The sequence below is a fragment of the Lynx canadensis genome, chromosome B1 (assembly GCF_007474595.2).
Source record: "Lynx canadensis isolate LIC74 chromosome B1, mLynCan4.pri.v2, whole genome shotgun sequence".
In the NCBI taxonomy this organism is placed as follows: domain Eukaryota; kingdom Metazoa; phylum Chordata; class Mammalia; order Carnivora; family Felidae; genus Lynx; species Lynx canadensis.
In genome coordinates this window covers 197,999,341-198,026,736 of record NC_044306.2, presented here as the reverse complement: position 1 = coordinate 198,026,736, position 27,396 = coordinate 197,999,341, and positions in this window count along the sequence as shown.

Here is a 27,396-nt window from a genome sequence, read left to right as displayed (position 1 = left end):
GCACATTCATTTTCAAACGCTCTCCTCTTGGAGTCCCCCAGCCTATACTCCCGGGCTCTCTGGCTGTAAGCAGGTCTGACAGGAAGTAGAGTCGTGGAGATCTTGTCTTGAGGAGCCAGGACATGCTTCTGTTTTAAGGTTCCCTTAATAAACTATTTCTTGTCAAGCCACACTTGTCAGCCTTTTCTTTTGGTCTTCTGGCTCTTTCGGCCTTGGGAGGTCATCGTGCATATATCTTCCCTTTCACAGAACACCCTCCTAGCCGTGAAGAGCATTCCATGGTTTTTATGGCATGAAAAGAGGCCAGCGGCTAGAGTGGAGGGTGGGGATATCACAGGGGAGAGACCAGAGAGGGGACAGAGTTTGGCCACTTTAAGGTCGTTGGCCTGCGGTTGGAGAGAAGAGTGAGATGCGACATATTTCAAACAGTTGCTATTTGGGGAATGAACTGAAAGGAACATGGAGGGCAGGGGTGGGGAGAGAAGCAGGAAAGCCACTGGGGAGGCCCTTCTTGTGTTTCACTTCCTGGCTTGGACCAGGAGGTGGAGTGGAGGTGGGAGATAAAGTAGATCTGGATATATTTTGAAGGTAAAGCCAATGGATTTGCTGATGAACAAAATGTGAGGAGTAAGAGTGAAGGGAGGGGTCAAGGTGACTCCAGGGGTCTTGCCTGAGCAGTGAGAAGAATGGAGTTGCCATTGCTGAAATGGGAAAGGCTAGGTGAGGGGTTTATGGGGGTGGCGGTGGCTTATCAAGACCTCAGGTGTGAGATGTCCAGTGGATGGCCAAAGTTTGGGGCAGAGGTCCAGGTGGGAGATGCACAGACAGAAGTCATCAGTGATGGGAGCTGTCACATAGCACTTAAAGCCTTAGGACTGAATGCAATCACTTTTTCGACTTGTCTTCATTCAAGGTAGAGAAGTCACATGTACAGTGGCAGAAAGGGAATGAGTCAGCTTCAATGACAGTAATTTATCATGGAGAATGGCCTCAGAGGCAGCATCCTCTGAGGGGAAATTTTCTGGACTTCCCAGAAGAACCCTGAAAGCTTTAAAACAAGCAAATAAAAGAAACACTTCAGGAGAGTTTTCCTAATGTGAAAAAATAAGATAAATTATTTACCGAATCTTTTGGTGGAAGGACACCTTACAGCGTTGATATGGACACAATAGAAGGTATGAATGTTCTAGTGACTCATCCACTTATCCTAATCATAGGCCTTGTTGGAACTCTGGGGTCATCCTAATGCCTGGCTTAGTTCTGAGGCAATTTAATAAAATAAAACAAGATCTCTTCTCCATTGAGAGCTGAATATTACTTGACAGGTTAACACAGAAGCCACATAATCAAATGCATGCATGCATAGACCAAACGGAAAATGCAAATACGTTTAAATGACTGGATGTGTAGACCGGAGTGGTGGTCCACCATGACAGATGGAGATAACAGTGACTATTCAGTTGAGGGTTACCATGCCGCAGTAGGGTCCCAATATTCTGCAAATTTTCAAGAGTCTAGAAGTCTGGATTTTTATCTGGGAATGCCCAATATTTCAATATTGGCATGTGTTTTTTAAATTGTGTTATGTTTATTTATTTTTGAGACAGAGAGAAGCAGAGCATGAGTGGGGGAGGGGCAGAGAGAGAGGGAGACACAGAATCCGAAGCAGGCTCTGCGCTGTCAGCACAGAGCCCGATGTGGGGCTCGAACCCACCCACTGTGAGATCATGACCTGAGCCCAAGTCAGATGCTTCACCAACTGAGCCACCCAGGCACCCCCGGCATATTTCTTCCTAAACATTTGCATACATGAGGCAAAGCATGTCTTCCGTAGAGATGTAGCTGATTGGACACACATTTCGACCACTGGCTGCCTGTTTTTGCACAACCATTTCCTGAGAAACTATGTTCTTTGTGGACATAAGTGAGAGAGAACTACGCATGGCCTGATTGATTTCACCTAGTTGGGGAGGTAGACAGCTCTGCCTTGTGGTGCGATGCTTTGAGCCTGTAAAAGATGGGCCTGAGGCAATGTAGGAGGAAAAGAAAATATTTCTTCAGGGACAAGCCACTGAAGATTTCATGGAAAGAGTGGCATTTGAGTTAAACCAAGCTTGAGGGATGAAGGAGTGTCAAGGTGTTAGAAATTTCCCAACTGTTGCGTTTGGTTAATTTAGTCTTAATGATGAAACTGTACTAATCTATTTTTAATGAAGGTGGACTGCTTATCTGTCATTTTTCATTACGATCTATGATCTTTCTCAGCCACTCACTACAACTTTTTAAAAACAGCTTTATTAAAATATAATTTACATGGCACACAATTCACCCGGAGTATGTTATTCAAAGTGTTTTAGTGTAGTCACGGGGCTGTGCAAACATTACCAGAAGGTAACTTTAGGACGGCTTTGTCCCACCTCAAACAGATCCCACACCTGATGGCGGTCATTTCCCCCTTCTTCCTCCCCAACCCCAGGGGCACCACTCATCTACTCTCTGTCTTTATCGATTTGGACATTTCACAGAAATTGAATCACACCATAAGTGGTCTTTTGTGAATGCTTTCACTCGGCATAATGTTTTCAAGGTTCATCCATGTTGTAGCATGCATTAGTACATTATCTCTTTTCAGTTTCAAAGAATATGTCACTGAAAGAATGGGTCATCTTTTATTTATCCATCCATTGAAGGACATTGGGTTATTTCTACTTTTTGACTATTATCAATAACTCTGCTATGAAGAGTGGGGTACACAGATACGACATGTCTTTTTGACTGTAGTCAGCCAGTTGGTATGAACTTGGATCGCTTTCTTGTTTTGACTTTCATCTTTAATAATTTAAGATATAAAAATACTTTCCTGTAGTCGTTGAACACACATATATTCTTTGGAAAAGTAATTATTCAAATCTATTCCATTAAAAGTTTTTTTTTTTTACTTGTGTTTTGATCATTGAGTTGTAAGAGCTCTTCATATAGCTTACTTCAAAGTTCATTATCAGACACATGGTTGTAAGTATTTTCTTCCACTCTGTGGGTCATCTTTTCACATCTTGATGGTGTTCTTTGCATCACAAAAGTTTTTACTTTTGATGATATGCAATTTATCTTTTCGTTCATTTGTTGCTCTTGATTTTGGTGTAGTACCTAAGAAACCACAGCTTGACTTAAGGTCATGAAGATTTACACTTATGTTTTATTCTCATAACTTTATAATTGTTGCTCTTCCAATTAGGCCTATAATAAATTTTGGGTTAATTTTTGTGTATGTGGCGAGGTAGGAGTTCTAAATTATAATTCTTTTGCACATGCCCTGGAACAATCTATTGAAAGACATTCTCTACTGAATTTTCTCTGCTCTCTTGTTGAAAATCGATTGAGTAAAAATGGAAAGATTTCTCTCTGGACTCTCAATTCCACTCTGTGACCTCTATGTCTATCCTTTGCCTGCACTACACTGTCTGAATTACATCAGATTTGTATTATTTTTTTTATTTCTAATTTTTAAAATGTATTTATTTATTTATTTTAGAGAGAGTACACAAGTGAGGCAAGGGGGAGAGAGAGAGAGAGAGAGAGGGAGAAAATCTTAAGCAGACTCCACACTCAGCACATAGCCTGACTCAGGGCCCCATCCCACAATCCTGGGCCTGGGATCATGACCTGAGCCAAAATCAAGAGTCAGTCGCTCAACCTATTGAGCCACCCTGGTGCCCCAGATTTGTATTAAGTTTTTCAATCAGAAAGTGTTGTTAATCCTCCAACTTTGCTCTTTAAGTTTGTTTTGGCTATTCTTGGTAGCTTGCAATTTCATGTCAGTTTTAGGATAGACTACTCAATTTCTGCAAAAAAGAAAAGGCAGCTGGGTTTTGGATAGGGATTTCACTGAATATGTAGGCCAATTTGACAATATTGCCATTTTACCAATATCGGGTCCTCCATTCCGTGATAATAGGATGGCTTTCCATTGATGTGAGGTTTTTAAAATTTGTTTCAATGATGTTCTATAGTTTTCAGCACATAAATCTTACATCTAATGTTAAATTTGTACCAAATGATTCTTATGGATGTTATTGTGAGTTCAGTTTTCTTAATTTTATTTTTGGGATGTTTGTTGTTAATGTGTATAAATATAATATAAGGGAGCCTGGGTGGCTCAGTTAGTTGAGCATCCAACGGTTGATTTTGGCTCAGGTCATTTCACGGTTTCTGAGATCAAGTCCTACATCTTGCTCTGTGCTGACGGCACAGAGCCTGCTTGGGGTTCTCTCTCTCTCCCTCTCACCCTGCCCCTCCCCCACTCATGCTCAATCTTTCTCTCTCTCTCAAAATAAATAAATAAACATATATATATCTATATATACATATATACATACATATAAACATATACATATATGAAATATATTCATTGATCTTATATTCCTCAGGTTTGCTGACCTCCTTTATTAACTCTAATGGTGTTTTTAGTGGATTTCATAGGATTTTCCTCATACAAGATTATGTCATCTGCAAATATAGGCAGTTTTTCTTTTCCAATTTGGTTGCCTTACATTACATTCTTCCTGACTAATTACCCTGGCTATAAGCTCCAGTACAAAGCTGAATAGGACTGATGAAAGCAGACATTTGTTCTCGTCTTGTTCCAAATCTTAGGGGGAATATATTCAGTCTTTCACTATTACATATGATGTTACCTGGCGGTTTTTCTTAGATACCATTTAGTGGATTGAGGAAAGTCCTTCCATTTCTAGTTTGTTGAAATACCCAATACCATGAACGAATATTGGGTTTTCTCAAATGTTATTTCTGCACCTATTAAAATGATTGTAAGTTTTTGTCTTTTATTCTATTAATATGGTGGATTAGATTAATTGATTTGCAGATGTTGAGCCCAAGTTGTATTCCTGGGAAAAATCCAACTTGCTCATGGTGTTTATATATATATATATATTCATTATATTTATACACATATGTTGCTGGATTTGATTTCTTAGTATTTTGTTAACAATCTTTGTGTTTACATACATAAGATATTTGGTCTTCTTTGTTATCTTTTTTTGTTTGCTTTGGTATCAGAATATATTACCCTCATAGAATGAGTTGATAAGTGTTCCCTTTTATTTCATGGAAGAGTTTGTGAAGAGATGATTTTATGTCTTATTTGAATGTTTGGTACAAGTTAAATGAAGTAACTCCATCTAGGCCTGGGCTTTCCTTTAATAGAAAGTTTATAAAATTAAGAACTCAATCTCTTTATTTTTATGGTCCATTCAGATTTTCTGTTTCTTCATGAGTAAGTTTCAGTAATTTTTATCTTCCTAGGACTTTTTTATTTCATCTAAGTCACCTATTTTGTTGACACTCTCTATTTTTATAGTACCCTATGATCTGTTTTATTTATTTAAGATCACTAGCAATGTCACACTTTTATTCCTGATTTTATTTATTTGTCTAACGCCAGAGACTCTTGCTTTTCTTACAAGATTTAGTACATTTTCTTGGGTGGATGTCTCCCCCATTTGTTGTATGCCCTTAGGAAGAATTGTGGAGATTTTAAATGATTTTTCCCCAATTTTTTTTAATATGGTAAAATACACATAACACAAATTTTGCCGTCTTGATCATCTTTAAGTGTATACATCAGGAGTACTGCATACATTCTTAAATTTGTTAAGATGTTTATTTATTTTTGAGAGAGAGAGAGAGAGAGAGAACAGGGGAGGGGCAGAGAGAGGGAGACACAGAATCCGAAGCAGGCTCCAGGCTCTAAGCTGTCAACCCAAAGCCTGACACGGGGCTTGAACCCACGAACCGTGAGATCATGACCTGAGCCAAAGTCAGACGTTCAAGTGACTGAGCCACCCAGGCACCCCTATTCTTAAAGTTGTTCTAGCATCCCTACCGTCCATATGCAGAGCTCCTCTTACTGGTAAAACTGAATCTCTATACCCATAAAACAGGATCTTCCCATTATTCATCCCTCAGTTCCTGGAGACCACGCTTCTACTTTCTATCTCTATGATTTTGACTAATCTAAGTATCTCATATAAGTGAAATCATACAGTATTTTGTGATTGGTTTATTTCACTTAGCATAATGCCCTCCAGGTTCATCCTGTTATAGCATATATCAGAACTTCCTTCCTATTTAAAGCTGGAAAGTATCCCATTGTATGTACATGCCACATTCTCCTTATTCATTCATTTGCTGATGGACACATGGATTACTTCCATTTTAGCTGTTATAAATAATTCTGCTATGGATGTGGGTGTAAAAAAAATATCTCTTCAATTCCTTACTTTCAGTTCTATTTGATATACATCCAGGAGTGAAACTGTTGGGTAATATGGTAATTCTATTTTTAATTTTTGGAGGAATTGCTGCACTGTTTTCCACCCTTTTACATTCCCACCAATGGTTCACGTGGCTTCCATTTTCTTCACATTCTTGCCGAATGTAATTTTTGCTCTGGGCTTTGTCTTTGATGGTAGCCATCATAATGCATGCAAGGCGGTATCTCATTGTAGTTTGGATTTGCATTTCCCTAGTGATCAGTGCTGTTAAGGATCTTCTCTTTTGCTCTTTCAGAATTATCTTTTTGTCTTGGCTTTCAAAAGTTTGATTATGTGTTTCATGGTGGGTGTCTTTATCTCATTTGGAGTTGGGGGGGCTTCTTGGATATTTATATTCATATCTTTCATTGAATTTGGGAACTTCTCAACCATTATTTCTTCAAACGCCCTCCTTTTCCCTTTTCTCTCTTTTCTCCTGGGAATTCTATGATCCAGACTTTGGCCCACTTGAAAACACCACACAAGTCCGTCAGTCCATTCCCTTTCCTTCAGTCTTTTTTCGTTCTGTTCCTCAGATGGAATAATTTCCATTGTCCTGCCTTCACATTTGCTGACCCTGTTGCCTCCTGACATCTTCTCCACATTCTCTTTTAGTTCTTTGAGCATCTTTACGTAAGCTGTTTTAAAGTCTTCGTCTAATAAATCCACCATCAACTCTTTCTTTAGGGGTAGTTTCTATTGATTTTCTTTTTTCTTCGAATGGACTAAACTTGCCCGCTTTTCCATATACCTTGTGATTTTTTTGTTGTTGAAAACCAGATATTTGAATGAAATAATGTGACTCTGGAAATGAAATTCTTCCCCTTCCCCAGGGTTTGCTGGAGTTACTTTTGTTTGTTTTGTTTTGGTATTAATCAATCAACCAATTAAGTTTTCATTGTTGCATGTTGTCTTTGTGTAGAGGGTCAGCCTGAGGTGTAAATTTAAGGTCTTCTCGGGTCTTCTCTGAACCTCAGCATTTCCCCAGGCATGCATGATGGCTTTCTAAATTCTCCCCCTGTATGCAGGTGCTTTTGAATTTCCTAGTCCTTAATGTCTGGCTCCCAAAGCATGAAAAAGAGAAAAATGAGAGGAGGAAATAAAAACAACAGAAGTCTTCCCAGTCTCTTGGAAGTCACTTAAGCCAGAGAGGAAGGGGGTTGCAACAATGAGGGTGATGCCGTAACCACAACCACCACCTGTTCTTCTGTTCTCAGTGCCAGTGGCTGCAATGAGTGATCAGGAACCTAATATTTGGAGGACAGAGTTCTTACTGCCTACTCTGGTTATCACAAGTTGTGTGCAAGCTGTTCCTGCAATGCATTTGTGGCTGCCTGCCCCTGGGCTGGGGTGGGATATGGGTAGCCACTGGGGTGCTAAGAGCTGAAATTGACCAAAATCAAGTGCAATTTACTATCCAAGCCTTCCCCTGAAGGTTGCAGGCCTTTAGTAGACTTTAGTGTTCCAAAATAGTTACATCAGACAGATTCTATCTGATGCCATTGCTGTCTAGGTGGGAAAGGAGACTCCTGGTGCTTCCTACTCTGCCATCTCCCCAGTCTTCTTTCTTTCTTTTTTTAAAATTATTTTTAATGTTTAGTTATTTTTAAGAGAAGAGAGAGAGACAGAGCATGAGAGTGGGAGGGGCAGAGAAGGAGACACGGAATCCGAAGCAGGCTCCAGGCTCCAAGCTGTCAGCACAGAGCCCAACGTGGGGCTTAAACTCAAACCACGAGATCATGAACTGAGCTGAAGTCAGATGCTTAACAGACTGAGCCACCCAGGCGCCCTTCCCCATATTCTTCTCTTAAATGGTTTTTTAAAATAATTCTCACCAGCGAAATTGTAGTTTTGCTGGGGAAGGGGTGGAAGGAAGCTCCTTGATTTGCCATTCCGGAAGTCCCCCAGCTTCTACAAAGATCCATAAACATTTCTGAAAATCTGATGCAAGCTCTGTATCTTTTCCCAGAGAAAGTCATGATCACAAAGATAATAAATTTTCATAAAAACACAGGATAATTCTTTAGTCTTCTCAGATTTTAGGAACGTTAGATTAAGAATCCTTTAAGATATCTAACATCCCACTTTAATGAAGGTTTACAGAAGGAAAAGCGTGTGAATTTGTACACCATCTTGGATCTCAACTTTGCCTTGTACTAGACTTAGCTCTTCACTTATGAGGCAAAATGGAAATATAGAGAGTCTGTGTCTGGCCTTGTCTTTGGTAAATAAAGGATGCAGATGTGAGTCTTGTCTAAGTAATACAGAATAAAGTGTGTGTTTGTATGTGCGTGTGTGTGTGTGTGTGTGTTTACAGTTAGCCTTCTCTTGAAATACAAAAGGAAAGGGTGATATCTTATATTTCATTGTCTTCCAGGATCAATGGGCTCAATAAAATCTGGCATTGTCATTGCAGACCAATTAAGATGTGCAGTGACATCATCTCTGTCCTTACTTGAGTCTCTTTCTGCATTGTTTATATATTAAACATCCACATTCAGTTCCTTGGAAGAAAGAGTTTCTGTGGGAGGAAGGGAAGCTCCCAGCACATACCCTCTGAGCTCCACACACATCCACCCCAAGAAAGGAGTCTTGCCATCTAATTTGTTCCCAGACATGATTGGGCCAAGTTGACCCCAAGAAAGAGAGCATGTAGGCCCGGGGTTCTGCTTTTATTGGGGTTGAGGGTGGAGCCTAGGGCTTCATGGACTTATTCTTTATGGGTTAATTTGAAATTAATGGTCAGTTATCTACATTATCTCAGTCAACCACGATCTCTAAAACAAAGTATCCTCAATGAGCGGAAGGAGGCCTGGCCCTTTATCTGGTTCTGTGGCTGGCAGTGGGTGTATTGGAGACAGGGGTCCTTGAAGTGGATGCCTAAACAATCAAAGCTTAATCAGGCCCTTACACTGCAAAAAAGAGAAAGAAAAAGAAAAAAACAAAACAAAACAAGGGTTTACACTTCAATAACATTTTATTTTTTACTGATTATTATATATTTTTGCATCTTCTAGCTTGATACAAATAGAAATCATTTCATTTATTCTAAGTTCTGTGTAGTAGTCTCTCCTATGATTATCCCTCATTTTGTTTGCTCATTGATGGGCATTTAGATTTTATTTCCTAACTTACTGCTCATATAAGCAATGCTGCTGTGAACTTTTGGTGCGTGTCATTTAACGCATATGAGCATGAGTTTTTTTCTAGACTCTACACATGGAAATGGAAAAGTGGAATTGGCAAAGAATGTATATTCTCACGTGTACTGAATATTACCAGATGATTCTCAAAAGTGTCAATTTGTCCTCTGAATGAAAATGTCCTTTCTTTACACCTTTACCTCTACCTGGAATTGCAAGACAGACATCTTAACTAGGACTTTGAGGTGTTCATAATCTGGAATAGCGCCGTCCATTAGAAATTTTTGCAAGGACAGAAGTATTCTTGGTGTGCACCGTCCAAGAAAGTAGGCACTATAGTCTCGCAGGCTCTTGAGTGGGGGAAATGTGGTGAGTGTAATTGAGGGACAGACCGCTAAATTTAATTAAATTTGGTTTAATTTTCATGTATATAGCCATATGCAGAACCCTAGATGGAGAGAAAAGAACTCCCCGCACTGATAATACCTGACAAGTGTCACCGGGGAGAGATGCATTCAATGTCACAAATGTTTAGAGGAAGAAGAGATCACTGTAAGGGAGTGGGGGTCATTTGGGAAGGACATGTTTGAAACAGGGGTAAGGTTTGTGTTGAGAGAGAAGTCTGAGCAAAACAGTCTGCAAGAGGGCGATGAGATGAATGGTTGAAGCAGTAAGTAAAAAACAATCTAAATGAATGATGTGGATATTAGAAAACTTCACGTTTAGAGGATGTTTTATGCAGGCAACACCTGGAAAAAAATATATATATATGTGAATATGTTGGAATGGAGACTTTAAAAATTATTATTACTATTTTTAAGCAGTTTTTAATACTTGATAATATTTTCTTCTTTTTTAAAGATTGTTAGATTTTATGGCTTTATGAGAACAAGTAATTTAATGAACAATTAAGAACCAGATTTATCCATCATAACACGGTGATTTTCAAGAGTTGAAAAAGTCTAAAGAGAATCTTGACTTGAATAGCAGAAGTTCTAAATAGAAAATCACACAAATAGATTGCTTAAAATTCCTGACTCTGTGTGTATCCTTCAGCAAATCCTTATTATGACACATTATGGATTGATTACTCTAAAGAACCTGCTGTGATCTTAGTCAATACAAAGTGTGAATTATTTAGGAGAAAGGCTTTGTTCTTTCTTACAAGAACACGAGGTAGCCACTAGTTTTCTTTCAAGTAAAAAACAAAACAAAACAAAACAAAAGAATCTGATAGAAAGCGTATGCACTAAGGTTTGGATTTAATTTTCCCCTGCTCCTTGATTGTTGCATGTCCAAAGGAAAGTGGAGATTTTGTACACAGTTCCATTTGGTGTGAAGAAAGATAGACTTAATTGCCTTGATGGTTTGAGGGGAAATGGCCTTGGGCATCTAGCTGTTGCTTTGGTTAATCAAAAACAGAAGAGATTATTTTATTCAGCAATCTTGACCATCTAGTATTTATTTCCTCTAAACAAGAACATTCTTCCACATAACCAAAACAATCTTATCAAAATCAGGAAAGTAACTAATACAATGTTACCATCTAATCTTCAAATTCCATTAAAGTTTTTCAAATGTCTCCAATAAGGTCCTTTATGGTAAAAAGGTGTAATTCAGAATCACCCATTGCCTTTAGTCATGATATCTCTTTAACCTATTCCATGCTGGAATAATTCTTCATCTGTTCCTGAAGGTCATGCTCTTGACGTATTTGAATACTGAGGGCCAGCTTTTTACAACGTGCCTCAAGTTTGATTTGCCTACAATGGCCTCATGATTTCATATTACACATTTTTAGCAGGAATATCTGAAAACTGATGTTGTGTTCTTCTATGGTATCTGTGACAGCTTGCGCTTTCCAAGATGGCTTCATAAAGCTCTTGCACCCACGTGCTAGCCTTACAGTGTGTTGCTGATTCCTCTCCCAATGAGAGGTGGGATCCAGGTTTGTTTTGTTTGTTTGTTTGTTTGTTTTTTATATTGATGAGTCTGTGACTATGGAGGAACTGATGACAAGTATCTTCCAGTCAGGTCATAAAAAGCAATATAACTTCCTCCTGGTGGATTTGGGATGCTCACTTTTTTGTTTTATAAACATTTATTCATTTTTGAGAGAGAGACAGAGCATGAGTGGGGGAGGGGCAGAGAGAGAGGGAGACAGAGAATCCGAAGCAGGCTCCAGGCTCTGAGCTGTCCGCACAGAGCCCGACGCGGGGCTGGAACCCATGGACTGAGAGATCATGACCTGAGCTGAGGTCGGACGCTCAACCGACTGAACCACCCAGGTGCCCCGGATGCTTACTCTTAGAACCCGGCCACCATATCCTAGGGAAGGAGGGAGACCATATGAAGTAACCATGTGTAGATATTCTGACGGAGAACCATAGCTGAGTCCCCAGTTGACAGTGAGCATTAACTTCCAATGTCCCAATGTCCTTTGCAGGTGACCTAGTCTTCAGCTGGTTCCAACCTTCAGCTACCCAATCACCTCCAGCTCTTATTTGACCTCTGTTGAGGCCTCAGACATCACGGAGACAAGTCATTGCTTCAAAACACCGCTCTGGGTCACGAAGGCTCTCCCCAGCCAGATGTGAATGTCCACGTTGCTCTGTGCCACCTCGTGACTTTAGGATTAAATTGCTTAGGAAAGGAAGGAAAGAGGAAGGGAAATAAGATTTGGATCAGGTTATCAACTGAGAATAGTATTCATATTCTGGTGCTGCCATTGACAAACAGCCATTGGCTTCTGGTGAAGCTGGGGACTCTCAGTGTCCTCTTCTGTGAAGTGTGGGTGGTGATGAGGGTGTCTCCCACCTGAGGCTTTTGTGAAGGCTGCATTGTAAGACCCGCCCTTTTCTCATCTTACACTCCAACTCAGGCTCCACCCACCTGCTCCTAGAAGTCAGGGGGTTTGAATGCATCTTTTCTTTTCTTTTCTTCTCCTTTTCTTTTCTTTTCTTTTCTTTTTTTAAATGTTTTCCTTTATTTTTGAGACAGAGAGAGACAGAGCATGAGCAGCGGAGGGGCAGAGAGAGAGGGAGACACAGAATCGGAAGCAGGCTCCAGGCTCTGAGCTCTCAGCACAGAGCCCGACGCGGGGCTTGAACCCACGGACTGTGAGATCATGACCTGAGCTGAAGTCGGCCGCTTAACCAACTGAGCCACCCAGGTGCCCCTGAATGCATCTTTCCATACCCGGTGCTGAGCTCATAGTGAGCACTTCATAAGTTGTGCATAGTGAGTGAGTCAGTTATATTTGAAACATCTTTATAAATTATACAATGCCATAGAGGAGATGGCTCTGACTCGAATAAAGACTTCCATGTCTCTGAAATAGTCAAGTATTTATTAATATATTTTTCTAGGTAAAGCCATTTTGGAAACAACCTCTAGCACAGTCCCCGGCTGAGGATAGGTGGTCAATAAACACGAATAACCAGATGAGTGGAGGTACGGATGGCTGGATGGATTAGTCAGTAAATGCTGAGTAGAGGTTCATGAAAGAGGATATTCTGGATGGATTTAATTTTTCAGACCTCGAACAGATGGACGCCCCTGAGAGTTTCGTGGGAATTCAGTGAGGGGAGTACTTGGCTAGCCCCCCAGTACCGCGGAGGTGAGGGATGTGCCAGTCGTTCAGCTGAGTGGATTGTTGCAATGTCATAAATGGAGAGTTTGGACCGAGAATTGTTACAGAGTCTGAGAAACCGAGTATGATTATTATGCTGGTAATATGTGCAACTGTTTTGCAATATATTACACCATAAAATCCAAATTTCCAAGCATGGTATTCAAAGTGCTTCCCCATCTGGCTGGAACCTGTATCTGCAGCTTTATCTGGCACTTTCCACGCTGTCCCATTCCCTCTCTTTTATATGGCTCCGAGCGGCACATTTCTCTTTCCTCGGTATTTTTCTTCTCTTGCAAACTGGAAATAATAATAACGTCCCCGAATCTCCTATTGGATTGCTGAGACTAAAATCATACAAGACATAGCAATCAGTAAATGTAACTTCGTTTATCACATATGTACTGATTACCTAACTCCTTCCATAACCTACCAAAGGCATGGGGGATGAATAGGTCACAGTCCCATGCTTGCCCTAAAATGAGGAACACACACATTAAAAGTGACCATGACCATGGGGCGCCTGGGTGGCGCAGTCGGTTAAGCGTCCGACTTCAGCCAGGTCACGATCTCGCGGTCCGTGAGTTCGAGCCCCGCGTCAGGCTCTGGGCTGACGGCTCAGAGCCTGGGGCCTGTTTCCGATTCTGTGTCTCCCTCTCTCTCTGCCCCTCCCCCGTTCATGCTCTGTCTCTCTCTGTCCCAAAAATAAATAAACGTTGAAAAAAAAAAAAAAGTGACCATGACCATTAAAAATGCCTGGATGGCTCATTCAGTTAAGTGTCCAACTTTGGCTCAGATCATGATCTCACAGCTCGTGAGTTCGAGCCCCACATCTGGCTCTGTGCTGACAGCTCAGAGCCTGGAGCCTGCTTCGGATTCTGTGTCTCCCTCTCTCTCTCTACCCCTCCCCCACTCGCACTCAGTCTCTCTCGAAATACAAAATAATAATAATAGTAAAATTAAAAAAAAATGGCCATGCCCAGTACAGTGTTGTAATGGCTATCAATCTGCACTGTAAATGTTGTTGGTGCACAGTTGGCTAGTATTATTTTTTTTGCTTGACAAATATATATTGAGCACCCACTAAGAGCTAATTTAGTTGTTGGTGTTAACATAGTTCAAATGAAACAGTCTCTGTTTTTCATAGAACTTATTTAAGTACAGTGAAGAGGCAATAATCAAGTAGATAAATAATGTAATCGTACTTGGAGAGAAATGCTTTGAAGGAAAAGAAAGCAGGGTACGGGGACAGGCCCTAATAAGAGCGAGGAGGGCCAGTGCGTTTGTCTTAAGGAAAGAAGGCCCCTCTGAGGAGGAAACCTTTGAGAATGTCTGATGAAACGAAGGATCAGAGACTTCTAAGTAGTGAGTAGGGAGGCCGAGGACACAGTGAGTGCAAAGGTCCTGAGGCAGATGTGTTTCTGAATTACAGGAACAGCAATAATTCAAGCCATCGGGACAGACTGGGTGGACCATGTGGTAGGAGATGAAATTGGGTACCGGCAGGTTCCCCAACATGGAGGACACTGTCCATATTAAGAGAGCCTAAATTTTGCTTGCGGCATGATTGAGTGCCTTTATTGGAATTGTCAAGGGGGAGTGTCATGATTTGACTTATATGTTCAAACGAAAACAGGAGAGGAGCTAGAATGGAGGCTGCCGCGGTATCTGGAAGGGACGGTGGTGGCTTGAACTGACGTGCCGTGATTGGTGTGGTTGAGAAGTGGTCGGATGCACAAGATATGTTGGAAGTAACTGGAGAGACTTACTAATTGATGGGGCACAAAGGATAAGAAAAAGCAATCAGTGTTTTTGACCTGATCAACTAGCTGTCAGGTGGGCAGTTGGATGCATGAGTCTGGAACTTGGAAGCCGTCCTGGTTAAAGATATAAATGTGAGAGTTATGGGCACGTATACGGTATTGAAAATCATGGGGCTGCTTACGTAGGAAGAGTGCGTGGTTAAAAAGGGGAAGAGTGAAAAGGCCAAGCCCAGGATATACCAATATTTATGGGTGGTGGAGAAGGAGTGGGCAGCAAAGGAATCTGATGAGAACAGACTTCTTCCTCAGGAGATGGGAGAAAGCCAAGAGGTAGCGATTTCCCAAGCACCAAATAAGAAAATGTTTCTGGAGGGATGGAGTGATCAATCCTGTCACTTTATCCTGAGACTCTACGGTAAGGATTGTGTTGGGATCATTGGTTCTGCCGGGCTAGGGGTTTGCCAGTCACTCTGACAAGGGCAGTTTCATCGTAGTGGTGGGAATAACATCCTCACTGAAGTGGGTTCAACACAGAACAGACGGTGAGGCGGGGGGGGGAGTGAAAACCGACGAGTATCCTCATGGCTCGGGTCATTGATTCCGCCATCATTTGTATTGAAATCAACAAAAACGGTGATCAGGAGAGATGATGGAGAGAGAGCTGGTGACCACGTGTCAACTTCTTCCAGGAGTGAAGAGAAGTGACTGGGTCGTGGTTGACGACTGCCACAAAGAGGGATGGGGGTAATAGCATCTGAGGGCATGCATTTTGATGGGGCTCTGATGGAGATGTTGACAGACGGGAGGAATGGTCTCTTGAAACAGCAAGAGAAAAAGGGAACCTGCACCCTGCGTGTGTGCCCTGTGTTAGTACGTGGGCCGTGGGAGAAGAGAAAGCTATCCCTTTTGAGAAGCTTCAGGGGAAGCTCAGGACAACAGAAAAAGGAATCCATAAGGCAGGGACAACCAGGGAATGCTTCATGGAAGAGGTGATACTTGAAGTGAACATTGACGCATGCATAGAGGCTTCTCCGGCTGATGGCCAGGGAGGGTCACTTCCTGCAAAGAAAAGCATACAAATAAACTCAGGTCTGAGAGACAGCAGACAGTATCTAGGAGAATCTGCGTTTTAATCTGTGCAGATAATCAAGATCAAACACAACTGAGGCATGGCATACAGATGAGGATGTTCAGGTAGACGAGAAGCCTGGGGACACACTTAAGGATCTTTGCAACTATAAAGTATTATTTTTTTATTACTCTTACTGATACAGACTAGACAGTAAATAAATATTTTTTAATATTTATTTATTTTTTTTTGAGCGAGAGACAGAGACAGAAAACGAGTGGGCTAGGGCAGAGAGCGAGGGAGACACAGAATCCGAAGCAGGCTCCAGGGTCCGAGCTCTCAGCACAGAGCCCGACGCAGGGCTCGAACTCACGAGCTGTAAGACCATGACCTGAGCCGACGTCGGCCACTCAACTGACTGAGCCACCCAGGTGCGCCCTAAATGAATATTTTTTATGTAAATGAGTCTATCAATGAAGAAACCCAGCCAATGTCAATCAAGCACCTACTATATCCTGGGCCCTGGGTTACATGCAAACACTGACAAAGTTACTTCTGGCACCGAGCATATGGTAGGTGCTGCTAACCTTCTCATGTCCTGGGGAAGAAACACACACAGAGAGATCACGTGTCTCACCCAAAGCGATTCAAGTAGTAAAGTGTGGACTGGACTTTGAAGTCAGCACTTCCAACTCGAGAGACAGGTCTTAACCATTGCTGGAATGGATCCGTATCAGAGGCATTATAAGACAAAACGAGGAACCAAGAGGTCTGGATTCTAGTCTTTGGTCTTTTACTAGCGAGCGTGGGAACAATATGAGGACCGTACTCCCCCTCTCAAGAACTCGGTAAATGAAAAGCCTTTACACGAGATTAGCGTGTCCTACACCCGTTCCGTGGGGCTTCACTGAAAACGATTCCAAAGTCAACTAGATTAGAGACAGAATACACTCCGCCCCACGTTTAGACACTCACAGCGTTTCCTTGGACGCTGAAGACTCTGCCAAGTTCTGCAAAGAAACCAGCGTTCTCCAAACACGTTTGTCTTCACCATGGGTTATTGTGAGAATCAGATGCCAAGTCTATGGAAATGAACCAAAGATGTATACTGTGATAGGGGTAAGCCATGTCTGAAGCCATATACCTCCTAAAGTGGTAGAGACGGCATTGGAATCTAAGACTGTTGTCTACAAACCCTGAGCTTTTGTCGCTGTATCGCAGTGTCCCTCTGGAAGCAGTCATGACGACAATCTTCATAATTATAATAGTACCTTTATGTAAAGTAGGGGTTGGCGATCTTTTTCCGCAGAGGGCCAGATGGCAAGCATTTTAGACTTTGCCAGCCATACGGGCTCTCTTACAGTCACCCGTGGTGGTGCTGACCTGGGGGGTGTTAAAGCAGCCATAGATAAAATGCGAAGGGCGGGCCTGGCTGTGTTCCCGTACATTTCCTTTATGAAGACAAGTGGCTGGTCAGATTTGTCCTGTGGGCTGTAGTTTGCTGACCTGTGATACAATGTTTGCAGTTGGCCCATACTCTCTTGCTCTCGGTTTACCTGAGCTTCTCAGCCACTGTGTGAAGAAGGCACTATTCATTCATTTTACGGATTAGGTGACCAAGGTTCAGGGAGGGAGGGATTTATCCACGTTCACACGGTGACGTCCACGTTCGTAAAGATGCTGGGCACTTGTGAGCAAAGGAACGTACACATCATGCTTTCCACTACTTCACAGGATGTTCTGAGATCAAGGACTCCGTTTCTTCATGTTTTCATGACAAAGTGTCCAGACATAATAGATGTAAAATAAATGACTGTCGCGTGGTGGCTGAAAGCATGCCTAGGTTAGAACCAAATGCTCCTTCTGGATGTGCCATTCTGCAAATTCGTCCAACCCCACAAATTGGCAGCCAATCTGAATGTATTTGCATACAATTGTGCCCTGAGTTGTAAGACCTGATCTTTGCCCTCAAGGAGGTGATAGGGCATTAATAGGCTGTGTAGTGGGGGAACAGATGACAAAGAGTTGAGGAGCGAACCGTTTCCTGTTTGCCTTTTCTTCAGCTGGTCTGGAACACTCCACGACCTAGGAATTACCTCTCTCTATGGTTGGGGATCTGGGCCTCAGAACCTGCCCAAGACTGCACACCTATTTAGCCGTCTGTCAGTAGGAGGCCAGCCTTCACCAGGCTGGAATCATCAGGGCAGGCTGAGCGCCCGAGCTGGCATCGGAGACGGATGAACTTGGCTCACGTTCACAGGGCTGGCACCTATCCAAGCGACCGCTTCAGAATGCACAATGGGAGGATGAAGAAGGCTGTTTAGTACTGGCTGGAAAAGTGGACAAAGTTACTTAATGCCGTAGTCCCCTTTGAGTCACCATAACAAGATCACGCAGACTGGGCGCCTTGTAAACAACAGACATTTACTTCTCAAGTTCTTGAGGCCGGAGGTCTGAGATCAGAGTGCCGGCATGAGTGGGGGTCTGGTGAGAACCTGCTTCCGGGACTTCTCACATGGGGAAGGGACTAGCGCACTCTGGGGAGTCTCTTTTATAAGGACACTAATTCCATTGTGAAGCTCCACGTCCATGACCCAATCACTTCTCAAATCCCCACTTACGAATGTAGTCACCTTTCGAGGTGAGGATTTCAACACATGAAGTTTTGGTGGGGGAACGCAAAACATTCAGACCACAGCGCCTTAGTCTTAATGGATGGATGACCTTTTGATTGGTGAGTGAGGGTAAAGGGCATTACTCAGGTTGGGGCACAAAACGGAATAAACGGAGACATATGCCGATGGTTAGCACGAAGTGGTACATGGTTCACACAGTGGCGAATATACATACCTTCATTCATTCATCAGGGTAATAAATCCGTGTCGAGCACCCACACCATGATCCAGCACGACAAACCCCGGAAGCTGGGGCTCTGATCTCCACGTACCGGTGAGGAAACGGACGTTCCCGGAAGTTGCCTGTAGACCCTAATGTGCAAAGAGAGAGGATAGAAATGGAATTAAAGGCCGGGGCTCTGACTCCAGATGCACTGAGGACAAGGTGGGGCTGGGCTGCTGCAGTCGTTGGTTGAGGGATAAGACAACCGGAGAGTAGGCCAGGAGATGGATAAAAACAGCCTTTTGAAGGATGTGCAGTGAAACAGATGGTCCACGAGCGCGAGGGCGGGAAATCAGCCAGGATGAAGGCTTCAGAACGTTCTGTTGGGGCCTGTTTCTTAGAGACCATAGACTCTGTCCAGGTAACTGGAAGATCGGGGTTTAGCGTGAATGATGATTCCAAGAATATTTTCTTCATTGCTGCGGAACAACTGATATGTATTAAAAAAAAAAAAAAAGAACAAAAACAGAAACAAACAAAAAAACAATTTCTTTAAAAAAATTTTTTTTAAGTTTGCTTATTTATTTTCAGGCAGAGACAGAGACAGTGGGGGCGAGGGGCAGAGAGAGAGGGAGAGAGAATCCCAAGCACGTTTGAATGGGGCTCCAAGTCATGAACTGTGAGATGATGACCTGAGGCGAAACCAAGAGTGGACACTTAACCAACTGAGCCCCCCCCAGGGGCTCCCCCCAAAAAAAACATTTCTTTGAGGAGAGAGGGGAGGTAAATTCAGACCATCCTTCTTGAATCAACATGGCCCTGGAGTTAGAAGATGGTTCTGGGTCTGGCTGTGATGCTAATTAGCTTTGCGACCCTCTCCATTGCCTTCTTTTTCTGGTCTCAGTTTGCTTCTCTAGAAGATGAGATTTGACCAAACAAGGTAGCGTCTCGCCATTGTTTACAGCTTGGTTCGGTTCTGGAGTCCGAGAAAGTGTGTCTTTGCACGACTGCAGAAGCATCTCTGTCTCGGTGTTTCCTGAGTCTGTGAAATAGATGTGTGCTCCTGGGAAGCATAGTGTTAGTATCAGGTGACAGAATGAATATCATGTATTTAGCACCGCACGTGGAATACACTAAGCGATTAACATGTTACAGAAGAATCATGAACAAGTCAAGTCATATTTTCATAAGCTACTACGATATGGTTATTGTTCCCCGGGGTGTGTTCCTGTCCCCTTGAGGCAGGCATGAGGCTTTACCCTAACTTGCGTTCTGAGCGGTGTGCAATGCAAAACCTACTGTACTCCTTGGAATTTCCTTTGCAATGACAGCATCATTAACATGACGGCACAAATGATAGGTTAAAACTCTCGGGGGCTGGAAGGTTGCAAAATACCTCCATGAGTATTTTATTTCGAAAAACAAGCTTTATAAATATCCTCGGGTCTTCTCTGTGTTCAGAAGTAATTAATGCTTGGGACATAATTAAGTCTCTATTAGTCAGATGACTTTCTTTTTATGGCATTGATATTTTGCATGGGTTGTCAGACCACGGTCTTAGTATTTTTAAATACGAAGCACCAAAATAAGCAAACAATAGACTATGTCAATACAACACAGGTTTTGTCTAAAATTTACATTGTGTTTAATCTCTGCTGTTTAAGAAGTGGTCAACAAGTTCCGAAAGAATGCCACCGAGTATGTTTTTTATTATCAATGCCCGTGATGAAAACACACACTCGCACACGCACACACGCACTCACTCACTCACACATTTGTGCTGATGAGCTCCCCATAAAAGCTATTCTTGGACCTTTGCCTGAAGTTCTCGAGTCTAGTAGCCCTGTGTTATCCAATATGGCAGCCACTAACTACATGTGGCTATTGAGTACTTGGCATGTAACTAGCTCAGACTGAGATGTGTTATGAGTATCAGTATATGTTGGATTTTGAAAACTTAGGACCAAGAATGTAAAATATTTCACTTATAATTTTTACACTTCTCATATGTTACAATGGCAATATTTTGAATGTACTAGAATTTAAAAATTCACCTGTTTCTTTGTATTTCTTTTTAATGTGGCTACTAGAAAATTAAAAGTACATGGGTGGATTGCGTTATGTTTCTGTTGGATGGTGCTGGTCTGGCCCGTCAGCTGCTTTAAGGAGCTTACGATCTTGCTGCTTTAAAGATATTTAATGTATCAAAAACTTAGTGTGGCCATGCATGGCCACACACCAAGCTATATGTACTATTATTTGAGGTCAAGCGATGTTTTTGTTGTTGTTTGTCTTGCTTTGGTGTTTTTTTTTTTATTTTTTTTAAACATTTTTATTTATTTTTGAGAGACAGAGAGAGACAGAGCACCAGCAGAGGAGGGTGGGGGCAGAGAGAGAGGGAAACACAGAATCCGAAGCAGGCTCCAGCTGAGCTGTCAGCACAGAGCTGGACACAGGATTCCAACCCATGAAACGTGAGATCACCACCTGAGCCCAAGATGGACACTTATCCAACTGAGTCACCCAGGCGCCCCTAGATTTCCCTTCCTTTCTAAGCGGACAGCCATTATTATTTGCCTTTTTTTCCAGTATACTCTTAGGGTCATAAAAACAATTGTAATGACATAAAATACTTTAAAAAAAAATTCAGTATGGTTAACATACAGGGTTATATTAGTTCGGGTGTACAATATAGTGATTCCACGATTCTCCACATTAGGCAGGGCTCACCATAGTGAGTGTACTTTTAACCCCCTTCACCCATTTCACCACCTCCTACTTCCTTTCTGGCAACCACCAGTTTGTCCTCTATATTTAAAAGTCTGGTGTTTCATTTATCTTTTTTTTTTTTTTTGTTCATTGTGTTTCTCAAATTCCACAGATGAGCAAAATCATTTGGTAATTGTCTTTCTCTGACTGACTTATTTCACTTAGCATAATACACTCTAACTCCATCCATGTTGCTGCAAATGTCAAGATGGTTCCTCAAAAAAATTAAAAATAGAACAACCACCTGATCCAGTAATTCCACTACTGGGCATAAAATGCTTTTTAAAAAATGCCTACTAAATACCAATTACTGACACAAGCACTTGACATTTATTATTTTATTATAAATGGAAATTATAAACTCTTCTATTAGAAGTCATAATTCTTTAAGACTTGGGCTGTGTCTTATGACAGAGAAGGTCTTACAAATAATTATGGTGTTTAGTAAATATTTTTTGGATGGATAGACGAATGCATATGCATATAAACGGTGCTTCTCAAACCCTTGAAGGCACAATGGGATAAAGTGCGGGGGGTTACTCTGCAATCCGATCAGTATATTCAGGAACAAGGGGTAAAACATACCATATCTTCCAGAAAGCATACATTGTATTTAATGGCAGGTAATTTACACCCATTTTTATATCAAAGAAAAAATTGGGAGTATGGTGGGAGAGACTTAAAATCCCATGAATTTTTAAGACACAACAAATAGGGGACTTCAAAAGAATGCCGCCCTCGCTGCAGACTTTTTCAGGCTAAGTTCTCAGCCTCTGACACCTTTATTCATACTCCACCAGCTGGTTCTCGTTTATGCCTCGGTAGAAAAGTTTGCCCAGGACTGCTAGAAGGGAGCTATCATTTATTATTATTATATAGGCCCCATGATATATATTATTATATACATATATAATATATATCATTATTAATATAGGCCCCATCGTGGCAGGCACCGCAGGGGGGTCCTGGGGCTACCCCCACGCTACCAGAGCTAATCAAGCCAGCAGGGACCAAAAGCTTTCTTCCTGGGGGGTGTGGTGGGATAAAGAGTTGATTTCTACCTTTCTGCTTTTCACACACTCACATTATTACCATAATGTCACAGTAAGACCCAGAATCTCCAATACTGGCGCTTAAATTCTCAACATTCCCATATTCTCCTCGAGGGCTTTTCCATCTCCCTTGGCACCACAAGGCTGCCCTCGGAGGTGATGATGTTCTCTTTTGGACCAAGCATCATCTTCTGTGTGTCTTTTGCCTGCAAAGGCCTTGGCTCAGCCGATTGGTCAAGCAAGAGGAGGATGCATGTGAATTTCGTTCACCCCGTGGGAGCCATAGTGGGGATGTCCACTCAGGCTGCTCTCCAGGCTTCTTTCCCTCCCTCCCTTGTTCCTCCCCATGGGAGAGCCTGCCTCTCGGATTGCTGAGTTTGGTGGCAGGAGCTAAGCATCACTGGCAAGCTCCTCTGCATTTGGTTGATTTGTTTATTTATTTAGATTTTATTTTTATTCAACCGCTGCACTCAGGGTGGGCCTTGAACTTACAACCCCGGGATCAAGAGTTGCATGCTCTAGTGACCGAGCCAGCCAGGGGCCCCTCTCCTCTGCATTTTGGGACACGTGTTCTGGTCAGCTCCCGGTCATGCCATACTGGAAGGCCCGGAGGGCCCATCTGCACAGGTGGCTGTTTGTGCCTGCGTTTGTGTAATTCGGGGACAGTGTTAGATCCGAGTCCATGTTCTTCGACCCTGATTTAATAAGCAATAGAACTGATTATTTGGATCTTCATCTGACTGATTCTTGGGTCTTTCTTATGCTCATTTTCAAACTCAGGAGGGAAAGAGGGAAGTTATCGGTGAGCTTCCCAAGTCTCCACTGGACCTTGATGATCTCATCAGGGAACACCAAAGAGGAGCAAATCGAGTCTCATTGTATTTAAGGTCTGGGTTTTTAAAAATACCAACTTTCCTTCTGCTTGGGGTCTTAGGCTACTGTCTTGCTGGCCTCTTTTATGCCAGGGATGTCCTTAATTCTACCAGCTGGAACATACTTAGGATTCCTTGGAGTCCCCACCTCTAGGTCTAACCCAGTGGAAACTCTCAGAGCTAGTTTTCTGCCTTGGGTTTGCCTTGGGCCACAGGAATTGCACCAGCGATAAACAGCCCTCCTGGAGAAGTTATATCTATGCGGCAGGGGAGTTGGGAGAGACCTATTCGGTCAAATTCAAGATGGCGGGGCCTAAGACCCTGGCAGAGACAGAGACAAGTGACATGAGGGTCTTTCTACCACTTAAAGGGTCACCTTAAACCTAGCTGCAAATCTCGCTCTTGTGTTCGTCTTTCTTCTCCCATCAAAACAAATCTGCATAGAACGTGTTCCTGAAGGGTTGAAGTAAAATCATCGGAAGTTAGAGCCAGGTGGAGAGGGGGAACAGAGACCAGAGACATGCACCTTAAAATGGAGTGGCTTGAAGGGGACCCTGCTATCTACTTATTGTAAATCTTGAAAGCCATAAGCATTACTTGCAGTATTTTACAGATTCCAAAACCCTCAGAGGTTGGAAACAATGTCAAAGATTTTTTTTTTTTTTTTTTTTTGCTCATGATGGAGAGATAAGCATACAGGGAAAGGGACAGAGAACCGTTGGCTTAGCAGCTACTATTTGCTAACAAGTGAGGACCACATTCTACTGTGTGAATGTGGCTCTCAGAAAGTTATTCAAGATCATTGACATTGACTCAGTGGTTTTGTGGAGCCTTGCTTGGGGTCCCCCCAAGAGGATGGTTGGGGCCAGTGAAGGGATTAGATCTCCTGGGTCCAAAGCAAGGCCCCTTGGTCTTTCTTTCTGTGATGACCATACTTACAAAATGAAATAAAATGCAGAGATCATATGTTGCATTACAGTAACGTTACAATTTCTACTGAGTTTTTACATTTTTTTTACCGTGATGCTGAAATTCCTTATGCAATTCTTGATGACTATATCTGTATGATTTAATATTTAGCTAAAAGATTTAATCTAAGTATAAATATGGAAAAAGTTTAGCAAATGAATATGGAAAATGTAAATAAATCCTCAGTTGAAAATAATCAAGGCAAAAAAGATTGATCTTTTTACTGAGACAGTTTGTTCGTTTAGAGAACCTTTTTATAAAAAGTGATCATAATTTCTATTTGGTTATAAATGATGATACAAACCACCATTGGCCTTAAATCTAAGGAGTCAGATAGAAGACATGAAATGCATCATCTTCCAAATTATAGCATTAAACTTTCAGAAAAACATGTGCGTTTATCTTTCTGTATAAAACCCCTTCCACGGCTTTATTCTCCTTTCGTTTATCATTCCACAAATCCTATTTTCCCTTTAAAAAAAAAAAAAAAAAAAAAAACTTCGTACAGCAAAGTTGGCTTATTTGGATGTACAGTTCTATGGATTTTAACACATTTATAGATTTGTTTAACCACCACCAAAGTCAGGATTCAGAATAGTTCCATCATCTGAAAAACTCCCTTGTGTGACCTTTATTTAACCACACTCTCCCCCATCTCTAACGCCCAGTAACCATGGATCCATTTTCTTCCCTTATTTTTTTAGATTTAAAAGTTTAGATTTAAAAACAAAAATTACTTCTAAAATGTATATTAACAAAACTCTGGGAAGAAAGGGCACGATCTAGGCAATCCAGCATCAACAGACTTTTACAAGAATTAATTTTATTCTGGAATTCTTCTAACAAGCTTTTCTCAACTGGGAATCTTCCTCCTCACTTTCTCCCAAAGACACTCCACAACTGACATCCTTTTATGTGCGTAGGGAAAAGGTTAATTCACTGCATGTGGGACGTTTTAGGGTGTCAGATCTTATTTCTTTCAAATAACCAATTGTAAGAACCGGACAGACTCATTATTAAATAAGAACATACCCTAAAACAATATTACACAGACAAATTTTTATATAAGGAGTTCCATGAAATAATGAAAAAGTGGGAAGAACCCACACGTCCACCAGAAGGACATGCTGCTAATAAAATGTGATACCTAGAGATGACAAAATACTTCAGAGCAATGCAAATAAACTCTGAAAATATTACATGAGATAAGAAATTGCTCAGGGTATAGCGTCAAGGGAAGGATGCTTGTAGTTTGATGGAGTAAACCAGAGGCATATTTGCACATATAATAAAGCATGGCCAACGATGGTCTTCTCACGGAGGACTCATGAACGAGTATTGTTCCTTGTATCATTTTTCTTTTTCAACGGGTATGCAATGATTCAGTCTTATCTATATCATTAGATATAAATTAATAACCCCTAGTCTGCCATTTTTGAGCTCTTATCAGGGGTGTCACAGGTTGTTTTTTTTTTTTTTTTTTAACATGTCAACTAGTTTTTAATCCCCACTTACCCAATTGAACACTAATCCAGATGTTATGAAGGTAGACGTGATTAAAGTCCAGAATCAGTTAACTTGAAGTAAGAGAGGTTTTCCCTAGATAGTCTGGGTGGGTGGGCCCATTTCATCAGACGGAATGTCTTAAGAGCAGAGCTGAGGTTTCCCTGAGGAAGAAGAAATTCCATCTGTGATGAGTATCTTTATCTCCTGCCCCAGAGTCTCATTCTTCCCTTCCTGGTGGTCAGTTCTGATTTTGGACTTGCCTAGCCATCCTCCACAATCACATAAGCCATTATTTGCACTAAACATCTTAGTGTACATTTCCCCTGCTGTTTCTGATTCTCTGATCGAACCCTGATGGATAAAATAGGAGAGGAAGTGTACCAAGCATTTGATAAGCAATCACACAGGGATTACACACTACTATTCTCTGCCATGTTTGCATTTCCTCCAGAAGCTGACCCTAAACCAAGATGAATGATACATTCAAAAGGTAATCCCGGGAAGTACGAGTAGGGGAGAGGGGAAGTAAGACAAAGAAAGGAAGGCAGTAAATAAACGTATATCGTCAAGCAAGTTAACCTTGTGGGCAACTAGCAGTGGGAGAATTCTGGGACACAGCGTAAATTGCTTCAGAGTTATCTCAACCAAGGGATGATTGCGAATGGGTTTATCTACTACCCTCCAGGCATTGCTGGGCCAGGAGGCTTTCTGGACCAGCCATTCTGCGGTACTCAGGGCTTGCTCTGCCCTTGAGCCCTGGCACCTCCTCGCCCAGGAAAAACACCCCAACAGGACCTCCGGTGATGGTCTCTAGGTCTTTGTGAAAAGCAGAGTCTGAGAAGTGGTGATGGTGGGCGCTCATTGATGGCATCTGCTGGATTTTCCTCATTTAAAACAAACAAACAAACAAACAAACAATGTTTTTAATGTTTACTTTTGAGAGAGAGAGACAGAGTGTGAGTGGGGGAGGGGCAGAGAGAGAGAGAGACACACACAGAATTAGAAGGAGGCTCCAGGCTCTTAGTTGTCAGCACAGAGCTCAACGTGGGGCTCCAACCCGTGCACCGTGAGATCATGACCTGAGCCGAAGTCGGACGCTTAGCCGACTGAGCCACCCAGGCACCCCTGGATTCTCCTCACTTTTACAGATGAGAAAACTGGGGCTGGACAATGAATTAATTTGCCCAAGGTTAAATAGCTGGTAAGACTCAAAATCTGTTTTAAAAATTCGCTTAAATGTTTACAATATATAACTAAAAGTAAAACTAAAGCTAAAATATATTAATAATAAGCATAAAAATAATACATACTATGTAGTAATTAATATACAACAATATATAATATAGAATAATAAATCAGTGCCAAGAGTAACCTTTCTGCCAATGGTTAGATTGGCCTTTACCATTCCTTCTGTTGGGTCACACTAATTTTTAGAAGTGTTGGCAATACCTG